At 38.1% G+C, this 12393-nt stretch overlaps 1 protein-coding gene across 1 annotated transcript in view; it reads right to left on the reverse strand.

Annotated features, from left to right (window-relative positions):
- MICU1 (mitochondrial calcium uptake 1) overlaps positions 1–10204 on the reverse strand; it is a 217089-nt gene extending 206885 nt beyond the window's left edge. The window contains exon 1 of the mRNA XM_061161769.1: positions 10063–10204. The gene's annotated coding sequence lies outside the window, so the exon portion shown is untranslated. The remainder of the gene's footprint in view (positions 1–10062) is intronic.
- Positions 10205–12393: the final 2189 nt, after the last annotated feature.

The raw sequence follows: 12393 nt of genomic DNA on the forward strand, positions 1-12393 counted from the left end.
TTCTGTTTTGCATATAGGGCTATCATTACTATCTTTCTAAATTCCATATATATGTGTTAGTATGCTGTAATGTTCTTTATCTTTCTGGCTTACTTCACTCTGTATAATGGGCTCCAGTTTCATCCATCTCATTAGAACTGATTCAAATGAATTCTTTTTAACGGCTGAGTAATATTCCATTGTGTATATGTACCACAGCTTCCTTCTCCATTCGTCTGCTGATGGGCATCTAGGTTGCTTCCATGTCCTGGCTATTATAAACAGTGCTGCGATGAACATTGGGGTGCACGTGTCTCTTTCAGATCTGGTTTCCTCAGTGTGTATGCCCAGAAGTGGGATTGCTGGGTCATATGGCAGTTCTATTTCCAGTTTTTTAAGGAATCTCCACACTGTTTTCCATAGTGGAGAGTTACTTTTTAATGAGTATAAAAGTTTTCTGTTTGAGAAGAAAAAATTCCAGAAATGAATGGTGGTGTTAATTGCATAACAGTGCAGATACACCTTATGCCTCTCAATTGTATACTTTTAAATGTCTTTTTAAACGGTAAATTTTTAAAAACAGTGGTAAAATAGACACAAAATTTACCATCTTAAGGTTATATTAAGTATATTCAGCACATTATGCAATCACAGCACAATCCTAAATTTTTAACAGAACAGGACATCTGAATTGTATTTCTCAAACTCTGGATTTATCTAATGGCTGCCTTGTAGCATGGTTTAAATATTTCTCTAGTCCTTTTATTTCCTGTAAACTAGAAGTTACACCTGAAAGTTTGATCAGAGTAAAATTAAGTACTTTTAGCAAGAACTCTTCATAGATAATTTTGTATAATTCATAAGCCTTGGCTTAAGTTTTCTTCTTCCAGGTCTAACCTGCCATTAATAACATCAAGTCTGTCTTTCATCTCAGCCATTGTAGTTTCCACCTATAGCTTTGCTTCTGTTCTTGTTCAGTTGCTAAGTCATGTCTGACTCTTTGTGACCCCATGGACTGAAGCATGCCAGGTTCCTCTACCCTCCATTATCCCTTGGACTTTGCTCAAATTCATATCCATTAAGTTAGTGATGTTACCTGTATCTTCCATGTTTCTAATTAACACATTCAATCTTTCTTCGAGTTTTTAAGCATATGGAATACAGTTATAAAAAACTGTTTTACCATCCCTCTCCACTAATTCTATCACCCATGTCACTTCTGTTTCAGCTTTTATTTTTTTCATTATGAGCCATATTTTCCTGCTCCTTTGCATACCTAGTAATTTCTGATTGGATGCCAGACACTGTGAATTTTACATTTTTGGGTGCTGGATATTTTTGTATTCCTGAACCTATTCTTGAGCTTAGTTCTGGGACATGAATAAGTTATTTGGAGGAGTTTGACTGTTTCAAGTCTTGCTTTTAAATTTTTTAGGCTAGGCCAGAGCAGTATTTAGTTTAAAGCTAATTTACCTCACTACTGAGGCAAAACTGTTCTGAGTACACAAGTCCCCATTTACTTGCAGTTTGGCTCTTTGTGGTTTCAGTTACCCATGGTCAACACTGATCCAAGAATATTAAATGCAAAATTCCAGAAATAAACTATTCAAAAGTTTTAAATTGTGTGCACTTCTGAGTTCAGTTCAGTTCAGTCGCTCAGTTGTGTCCAACTCTTTGTGACCCCATGAACCACAGCATGCCAGGCCTCCCTGTCCATCACCAACTCCCGGAGTCCACCCAAACCCATGTCCATCAAGTTGGTGATGCCATCCAACCATCTGATCCTCTGTTGTCCCCTTCTCCTCCTGCCCTCAATCTTGCCCAGCATCAGGGTCTTTTCAAATGAGTCAACTCTTCGCATCAGGTGGCCAAAGTACTGGAGTTTCAGCTTCAACATCAGTCCCTCCAATGAACACCCAGGACTGATCTCCTTTAGGATGGACTGGTTGAATCTCCTTGCAGTCCAAGGGACTCTCAAGAGTCTTCTCCAACACCATAGTTCAGAAGCATCAATTCTTCAGTGCTCAGCCTTCTTTATAGTCCAACTCTCACATCAATACATGACCACTGGAAAAACCATAGCCTTGACTAGACGGACCTTTGTTGGCAAAGTAATGTCTCTGCTTTTTAATATGCTGTCTAGGTTGGTCATAACTTTCCTTCCAAGGAGCAAGTGTCTTTTAATTTCATGGCTGCAATCACCATCTGCAGTGATTTTGGAGCCCCAAAAAATAAAGTCAGCCGCTATTTCCTCTGTTTCCCCATCTATTTGCCATGAAGTGATGGGACCGGATGCCATGATCCTAGTTTTCTGAAAGTTGGCCAACTTTTCCCTCTCCTCTTTCACTTTCATCAAGAGGCTCTTTAGTTCCTCTTCACTTTCTGCCATAAGGGTGGTGTGATCTGCATATCTGAGGTTATTGATATTTCTTCCTGCAATCTTGATTCCAGATTGTGCTTCCTCCAGCCCAGCATTTCTCACAATGTACTCTGCATGTAAGTTAAATAAGCAGGGTGACAATATACAGCCTTGACGTACTCCTTTTCCTATTTGGAACCAGTCTGCTGTTCCATGTCCAGTTCTAACTGTTGCTTTCTGATCTGCATACAGGTTTCTCAAGAGGCAGGTCAGGTGGTCTGGTATTCCCATCTCTTTCAGAATTTTCCACAGTTTACTGTGATCAGTAGCCTGATTAAAAATCTCACTGCTGTGTTCCATGCCCCATCCACTGTCCTGCCAGCTCCCCATGTGAATCATCCTTTTGATTGCCTTATTTGATCCTCAATAACTCTGAGGTTTCTCTGATCCCAGAGCCATTGCTCTTAACCATTATGCATCCTTACCATTTCAGGAATTATTAGGATAGAAAGTCAAGTGATATCAACCTTAAGTTGAAAATCAAATTATGAAACTACTTAATTCAAATGCTATCATAGATTAAAGGCCTGAGAAAATTAGTAGTGTTGCTTTATTTGAAACACATTACAATAGAATCTACTTGATCATTTTTAAAAACACAAATTTCAAATCTAAAAGGAAGTTTCATTTGAACAAGGAAAGCACTTGATTGAAATGAAAATGAACTATCATCTGAAACTAGGAAATGGAGATTTAAGTGTATTTATAGTATTCCACAACAGTTCTGTCAAATAGAATATGTCAGAATGAAAGAAATATTTCATATCTGCAGTGTTCAATACAGTAGCCATTAGTTATTTGTGGCTACTGAGCATCTGAAATGTCTCTAGTAAAACTAAAAAACTGATTTTTAATTTTAATTATCATAAAATTTAATTATAAGTCATCTGTTTGTCTCCACCACTAGACTGTGAGCTCCTTAATGAATGGAATGTTTTATTTCTCTCTTTCCAGTGCTTAGATACATATTAAGGAAAGAAAGTAACTGATGTGTGGCAGAATGTGCGGATAGAATTTTCTAGGAATCTCCAAGTAAATTCTCTAAATGCATCAGTCTGATAAAGGTTACAGAGTGCAGACTTAATCTATTAAATTATATCCTACTTCTACTCTGATTTTTAAAGCAGATAAAATATTGTAATTACTCATTTATTCACCAAACATGTTCTGAGCTTGTATATAAGACAGGTATTCTGTTGAGTGTTCAGGAGATGATGGCGAATAAGCCTTGTTTACGGCATCAAGAATCACTCATTCTCTAGGAAAATACATACAACTGCACCACAAAATAAGAAGAGTATTTTTTAAAAGTAAATATTATGGGAACCACCAAGGCAAATAACCACCTGATAGTGGAGGGAGATACACAAATTGAAGAACAACTCATTTATCTAATCTGAAGATGAATAATAACTCACCAGTTGGAAGATGGTAGGATGGTGAAGAGGCATTCTCAGTACAACAAACAGCCCAAGAAAAGGCATAATGACACAAAAAGGCACAGATCGTATGGGGAACAAAAAGTAGTTCACTATGACTAGAACATGGGAGAAGGAACAGGAAGAGAAGGTAGAGAGATAAAGTTATATTACAGCTAGATTCTAATGCCCTTCATGTGCCATGTTACAGAATGCTCACTTAATCCTACTAGGATAGTGGACAACTTTCAGATGTTTAGTTTTTTAAAAGGTAAACTTTAGCTTGCTGGTTTAAGTCCAATAACCCCAATGAACAAACTTTAAAAAGAAAAATCTGAACGGTTAGTAGAGCTTATAAATAGACATCAGTAACTGTCTGACTCTGAACAAGCAAGATTATTAAGATAGGCATTTTAAGTTTTAAATGACCAATTTAAAACTTAAAATCATTTTGAAAGAAAATGCAAACCTTACTTGTATGCCTCACATGAATGATAAGGATGTATCTCTTAAAGATTACCGTGAAGTTTCCTTTTTCTCATACTCAGTAACCCTATCTTAAATTTATTATTGTTGGCGAGGAATCTTTACAATTTGCAAAAAACAAAACTGATTACTCTGTTAGTTTAAGGGGAAAAAAGGTAATCCAGCTCTGGCTGATTATTTTCTCATTAATAGGGCCAACACCTCTCCACCCAGTACAGCAGTATTTAAACTCCCAACCCCATATTAATGATATTTGATGTCAATCACTTCTCACAGTTGTTCAGTTCCACAGTTGCCTCTTTCGGTTTTTCCGGTAACATTCTAAACCGCTATCTCTTCCACCTGCAGGTGTCCAATATATCATGTTCTCAAAGTATTACTTTTCTGCAGGAGTATTATCCTGAACTTATCCTTTAAAATAAAAACAAATCCATTTTTATCATTTGTAGCTATTAAAGTAACCATAAATTCTGCTCTGAACTTTCAAAGGTGCTCAATGCCTAGCTCCCCTTCTATAGTGAAGTAACAAACTATCTTCCTCTTACTGACCTCTATTGAGCTCAGAGTTTGTGTAAAATTTACTCAATACATTTCCCCATCCTGACACTTATACTTGAATTAAGCAATCTTTATTTTTATGTGTTTTTTTATTTAAGTATAGTTGATTTACAATGTTGGGTTAGTTTCAATTGTATAGCAAAGTGATTCAGCTATACATAAATATATTTTTTAAGATTCTTTCCCACTATAAGTTACTGAATATAGGTCCTTGATATTCATCTATTTTATATATTAGTGTGTATCTGTTAATCCCAAACTCCTAATTTATCTCCCCCCACCACCTCACTATCTCCTTTGGTAACCATAAGTTTGTTATCTATGTCTATTTCTGCTTTATAAATAAGTTCATCTGTATCATTTTTTTTAGATTCCACATACAAATGGTATCATGTGATACTTGTCTTTCCCTGTCCTACTTCACTTAATACAATAAACTCTAGGCCCATCCATGTTGCAGCAAATGGCATTATTTCATTCTTTTTTATGGCTGAGAAATATTCCACGATACATACACATCCCACATCTTCCTATCCATTCATCTATCAGTGAACATTTAGGTTGCTTCCATGTCTTGGCTATTATAAATAGTGTTGCTATGAACACTGGGGTGCATGCATCTTTTTGAATTAACAGTTTTCTCCGGACATGCATTCAGGAGTGGGATTGCTGAATCATATGGTAGTTCTACTTTGTTATTTAAGGAAACTCCATGTTGTTCTCTCCAGTGGTTGTATCAATTTACATCCCCAATGATAGTGTAGGAGGGTTCCCTTTTCTCCACACCCTCTCCAGTATTTATTTGTAGATTTTTTTTTTTTTTTTTTTTTTTTTGGCCATGTCCTACAGTTTGCAGGATCTTAGTTCCCCGACCAGGGACTGACCTTGGACCCATAACAGTGAAAGAGCCGAGTCCTAATCACTGGACCACCAGGGAATTCGCTAAACTTTTTAATGATGGCCATTCTGACTGGTGTGAGGTGATACCTCATTGTAGTTTTGATTTGCATTTCTCTGATACTTAGTGATATCGAGCATTTTTTCATGTGCCTGTTAGCCATCTGTGCATCTTCTTTGGAGAAATGTCTATTTAAGTATGCTCATTTTTCAATTGGGTTGTTTTTGGGTTTTTTTTGATATGAAGCTGTATGAGCCTAAGCAATTTTTACATATTGGGCAGTCTGCTAATAATTGTGTAGCTTAAACAAAGTTTTCTAGTTTATTGCTATATATTCAACATAGAATTTAAAACCCGCTAAAATCCAGACAAACTGAATAAAGAACAATCTAATTAATTCCTCCAACGTCTATATATTTTAAACTCTCTGGGCTAAACATTCTCAAGTTGGGAAAATAAATTCTTTTTAGACATTATTTTATGTTATTGTCACTGTTAACAATCACATTCAGGGACTCCCTGGTGGTTCAGCAGCCTAGACTCTGTGATCCCGATGCAGGGGGCCTGGGTTTGGTCCCTGATCAGGGAACTGGTTTCCACATGCTGCAACTAAAACTCCATGTGCCACAACTAAAAAAGGTCTCATATGCCACAGCTGAGACCTGGCACAGCCAAATAAATAATTTAAAAACAACACAACCATCACATTTATGAGAACCTGCTAAATCCCAGGCACTTGGCATATATTAATTAATCCTCAAAAAATCCCTATGAGATATTACTATTTTCATTTGCAAATAAACTCAAATTCTGAGAGATTAAGTAACTTGCTCAACATCAAGAAGCGATGGAGTTGAGTTTTAGAAGAGAGACCTGCCTGCCTAAACTAAAGCCTGTGCCACCAGTGTTAGCAAATAAAGTTCAAATGTCCACTGAATTGAGCTACTAACATATTCTAAATGAAAACAAGAAAGTGGAGTAAACAATACGTTGCATCAATTATATTTTCTCTTAAAATATAATGAGTCATCAGAATAATCCATAAAGATACAAAACATTAATGTTAACTATAGTTTTAAAGTTAACAGTAACAGCAATTAGTGACAATCATTATTTATTTTTTAAACAATGCTCAAAATTAAGTAGTTTCTACACATACTTTTGAACATGAAATAATTAAAGAATCAAGTATGTACTCATATTTACTACATATACTTAAATATTTAAAACATTTATTTACTATTTATAAACTGCAGTTTATATAATCAAGTTCACACACAACAAAAAATACTTACCAATAATCAATTTTAACAAATTGGCCAAATATACAATATATTTAAAGCTGGAAAATCTGAGTACTCCAGAGCATGGGTACTTATACATGTGATAACAGTACAAATAGGTGCACTCAAAGAGTTCAAATTTCAAGCTCTATAAATTAATAGTAGACACTTTAAAAAGGAAAAATCAACATGCAAACTGTAAAAAGTAATTTATATTGGGAAAGGAAAGCAGTTAATTTTTAAGAATACATGTAAAATTATTTTAGTGGACATCTGCTATTACTACCTGTCCGGCAATCTTTCTCCCTTCTCCAGGAAATGACACTTCAATTTTCCTTTGGGAACTATAGGTCACCTACCCTTAATTCATGTCCTTTTAAACTGTATCTCCCTCCATCCTAATCCACAGTGGGAAGAAGATCCAATTCTGAACACCCAAGGCATTCCATCTGTCTGGTCACAGAGATTGTCTCTAGGATGGGCAATGACCCAAGTAGGGCCACAGAGTAGTTTGCTATTATAACAGAATTCTATTATAATAGAATCAGAAAAAGGGAAGTCTTCCCTCTTCTGGAGTTTCTGAGGTTATAGGATGTAAGCCCAGTACTCTCAATGCCATCTTTCCCAGGGAGTCTGACCCCAAACTCAACTTTTCCACACTGATGCCCAACCCAAAGCAAGAGGAAGTAGTGGTTACATGTTGGCATGGGAAAAGATAAATTAGCATTTCAAGTTTCAGTGTCGTATTTCTTATAATGTTTCTATTTTTCAAAAATAAACACATATTACTTTTATAATAAGAAATATAAAATATTTAAAAATACTACCTCTGTGTTTTCTTCTCAACTATTCTAAGTCAGCAATATTTAATGTCTTAAAAAGCATCTGTAATTTTCTCAGAATTTACTTAAGTGAGTAAAAATCTACTTAAAAAGAATCAACTTTTTCCCTTAGCATAAAATCAAGCTATTTTCCTTTCTGGTGGGTGGCGGGGGGGGAGTTGTGAATAAACTTTTTTAAAAGTTAGTTCTCTTTTAAAGGAAATAGTAAAAAAAATTATACTCAAGGGACTTCCCTGGCAGTCCAGTGGTTAAGACTCCATGCTTCCAATGTAAGGGGCGCGGGTTCCATCCCTGGCTGGGGACCTAAGATCCCACATGCCGCACAATGTGGCCAAACAAAACCCTCTACTCCATGTGGAAAAAAATTGGTAAACATTTAGCAAGTGTTGCAGTCATTGTAAAAATTGGTCAAGAGGGAAAAAGTGGCCAAATTAGGTGTAATAACTTTGTCAATTACTCAGTTCTATATTTCTGAATAATATAAAATCTGAAGGATCAATTAAGTCTTTCAGTTATTATTTTACATAATACTGCATTATAGGATAAATTACATACCATTGTTAAACACAGGAAAGTCAGTCTCAACAGTCACCTCTTGGGAATGCAAAGTCTATGCAACATAGTAAATGTTCTCTAGATTATACACGAAGATAGCAATACACTCTTCTGTTCTCTTGCTCATATTAATTTCTGTCATTTTCCTTTTCTCCCCAGGTACCCAACCAGCCCCTGGATCTTTACTTTTTGTTAGCATTTCTTGTGTCTTATCACCTTCAATAAGGTCACTGAGGTCTTCCTATGTGGTTCAGCGGTAAAGAATCCGCCAGCAATGCAGGAGACACAGGTTAGATACCTGGGTCTGGAAGATCCCCTGGAGAAGGAAATGGCAACTCCCTCCAGTAATCTTGCCTGGAAAATCCTATGGACATAACAGCCTGGTGAGCTACAGTCCCTGGGGTCTCCAAGAGTCCCACATAACTGAGCTACTAAAAGGACACAGAGCAGCCAGAAGCCAGAGCCACGTTCTCACAAACAAGTGAGTGAGTTCTAAAAAGTTTTTAGGATGAGACAATATTTAAGAAGCTCAATACCTTAGGCAACGCCAAGAAGATAATGGGACGGTCAACCTGGCCAACACCTAAGTCTCAAGATGCTGACATTTTATTAATTTGTCATATCGTTCAATGAAACCTAAACTCTCCAACAGCTATCAACCCCAAGCTGTTTCACTCCTTTCTCCTGCTAGATAGATTACGTGCACCTGTGACTCAAAGGAATATTTTACCTAAATAAAATAAAGGTAAACAAAGGTATACCCAAGAAACTGCCCCCAAATTCAGACACATCTACTTATAAAACAGAAAGTAAATATGTCTTTCCAAGTACCACAAAGAGAATAAATTATTTTACTCTAGTCCTAACTATAAAATGGTTATTCTACATATTCTTGCAAATATCCACAATACTTTTTTTTTTTTTAGGCATCTGTAAGAGAAGATAAAGAAACCGTAATACTACACAGGTAGGAACTTAAAAAATAGTTCGGTTTAAACTCTTCTTCCAACATTTTTACACGGAGTCAATAACGCCCGGCTCATTCTCAAAACACCGTATTGTGGGCTAGGATAGGATAGTGAGAAGGAAACTTGAGAGAGAATGGGTAAGACACTGGGAAAATAAAAACTGAACGGTCCAGGAAACCTGTACTTTGTTTTGTCTCTTCAGGTCCCCCATTTATATTTCCACCTTTTTCATTTCAGTGATTAAAACTTCCCCTCATCAGAGACCTAACTATAAACTTCCCACCCACTTCCAACCACATCCCCAGATGCCAAGGATGGTCCCTGGTCGCCTGTGAGAAGAGGGACGTCGGCGCTCAAGTGAACCCTGCAGCTGGGAACTCGGAAGTAGAAGTTCTCCCGGGACAGGCAGAAGGGACTGGGTGAAGTGAAGAAAAGCTGAGGAAGCGAAGCAGGCAGGACTAAGGGCTGGTCTCAAGCCCCAGTCTGGACACATCAGGGGGAGACAGCTGTCCCGCTCGACCAGAGAAGTCGCCTGACCCCAGAGCAGACAATCGGCTGGCCCCAAAGGTCTGGTGTCTAAAGCTGTTTCGCATCCCCCTTCCTTTCGTCCTCCCTGAAAGGCTCTGTCCTCAAACCTTCACAGTCCCAGGACTCACCCGTCCACGCCTGAGCTGCAGTTGCTTCTCCGTCAAAGCCGCCCACCTCTGAAAACCATAGAGACGAAGAAACAGCCAAGACAAGCCTCCACTTCCACCACCCACTCTCACGTGACTCGCCTAGCCGCTGGGCCTTTCGGGATCGTGGTGAAATACGTGTGGGAGGAGCACGGAGGAAAAGGGGTGGGGAGAGGCCCGGAAGCAACCCGCCCCGCCCGGACTCCGCCCCGGCCCCGGGCCCCGCCCTAGCCTCGGCTCCGCCCCCCTCAGTATTTAGGAGCGAAGGTAGGCGGTCCCTGAGACGCTCTCTAGTTTTTTATCTGCGCCTTCTACCTCTATCGCCTGCGCTCCCCGACACACAAGGAGTATAGGAATCTATTAAAAAAGAGATATATTGTGCCAGTTCCCGCCTTGTTGGTACCCTTTTTCGTGTTGGCTAAGCAAAAAGGAGTCAGTGAAAAGAGAATTGGACCACAGTGAGTTGGAAATTGTTATTTTCGAGCTGCTTTTAGATTTAGGTGTCTGATAAAATTTGCCTATTTCCTGATTTTGAAGTTTTTTTCAACTTTCCTCACCGGTTCCTTTACTCTTAGATTTTTTTTTTTTACGTGTTCTCTTTGCAAACTAATGTTATTGAAGAGTTTCGTCACTAATCTACTAGTAGCATGATGTTCCTATCAGAACTGAGGATGGAGAGGGGTCCCCTCTTCTGCTGTGGAAACAGAATGACAGTATTTTGATTATGATGCGAGAGAAGTTTTAAAGAAAAGTTTCTTCAAAAATTTCCTTAAAGCTGTAGAAAAAGCTACAAATAGAACTATTAATGTCATTGGACTCGGTGAAGTAGGTAGAACAACTATTTTCTGCATTTCTTCTCAGAGGACTGTCCCTGCGCGCTACCCTAAGAACGACAAATTATTGTGTTCACAGCACTGTGCTCGCACTTTACAGGCAACCCACTGTTTGTTTACAACCATCCTGCTGATGAAAACTTTTTATTCAATAGCAGGCTAAGACCCCGAGGTAATGAGCAAATGCTAGAGCTGGCACAGACCTAATCTAAAGATCACCAAGGACGTCTTAAGCAGTTTTCTTCAATCTGCTGTCCTCTGGATCTGCTTGCCACAGGAGTTAGGAATTTTGGCTGATTTGCTGCTTAGCTATCAAAAGGTGCCTTTTCTGTATTTCTTTCTATTTAGAGCCTATTATCTGTTAAATGAAAAATCTAATAAAGACATCCTTCCCTGTTTACTAGTAGGCACTTAGCATGGTATCCTTCTCAGGCAGCCCATCCATTCAGGCTGAAGATGGACATTTCAAGTTGTGTCATAGGTTACTATCAAAAAACACTTTGGGGGCTCATGGAATCTTAACTGGTAGCTCGGTCAAGTGTTTCTCAGAATAAGAAGAAAGTTTTTTACATAAATGTTGGACAAAGATAAATGTTGGACAAAGATCAGTTATTAAGAATTGGTAAAATTCAATCCTGATTTTAGTCAAAATTTGTCTAGGGACTTCCTTGGCTGTCCAGTGGTTAAAACTCCCAGTTTCCAGTCTTCCTGCGGGATCGAGGGTCAATCCCTAGTAGGGGAACTAGGATTCCACGTGCCATGTGGCCCAGCCAGGAAAAAAAAAAGTCTAAATTTGTCTATATAAAACTAAATGACCTGTTCAGCTAATTATTAAGTGTCATGTAAAAACATAAGTCACTGATCTTATACTTTTTAGTTTCAGGACCCCTTTACACTCTTAAAAATTATTGAGAACTCCAACAACTTTTATGTGTTACAGCTATAAATACTTGTCATGTTTTAGAAATTAAAACTTGAAAATTTTAATTTTTTAGTCATTGAAAAGAGCACATTGTATGTTGGCATAAATAGATATTTTAAAATAACTATTTTTAGTGCATCATGGTTTTACATTTTTGTCAGTTTTTTAATGTGTGGTTTGTAGAAATAAGATGATTCTCATATCTTTTCTTCTTTAATCTGTTTCCATGTGTGTGTCTGTACACACTTAGCCAATCAGTTGTGTCTGACTCTTTGCAACCCCATGGGCTGTAGCCTGCCAAACTCCTCTGTCCATGGGGATTCTCCAGACAAGAATCCTGGAGTGGGTTGCCATGCCCTCTTCCGGGGGATCTTCCCGACCCAGGGATCAAACCCGGGTCTCCCGCATTGTAGGCAGATTCTTTACCACCTGAGCTACCAGTGAAGCCTAATCTGTTTCCATATCAGTCATCAAATAGCCACTGGAAAGCTCCACTGTACACCTGAGAATGAAAGTGATAAAGCCAAATACAGCTTATTGTTATTAGGAAAAAAACTC

This window comes from Dama dama, chromosome 15, assembly GCF_033118175.1.
Source record: "Dama dama isolate Ldn47 chromosome 15, ASM3311817v1, whole genome shotgun sequence".
NCBI lineage: Eukaryota > Metazoa > Chordata > Mammalia > Artiodactyla > Cervidae > Dama > Dama dama.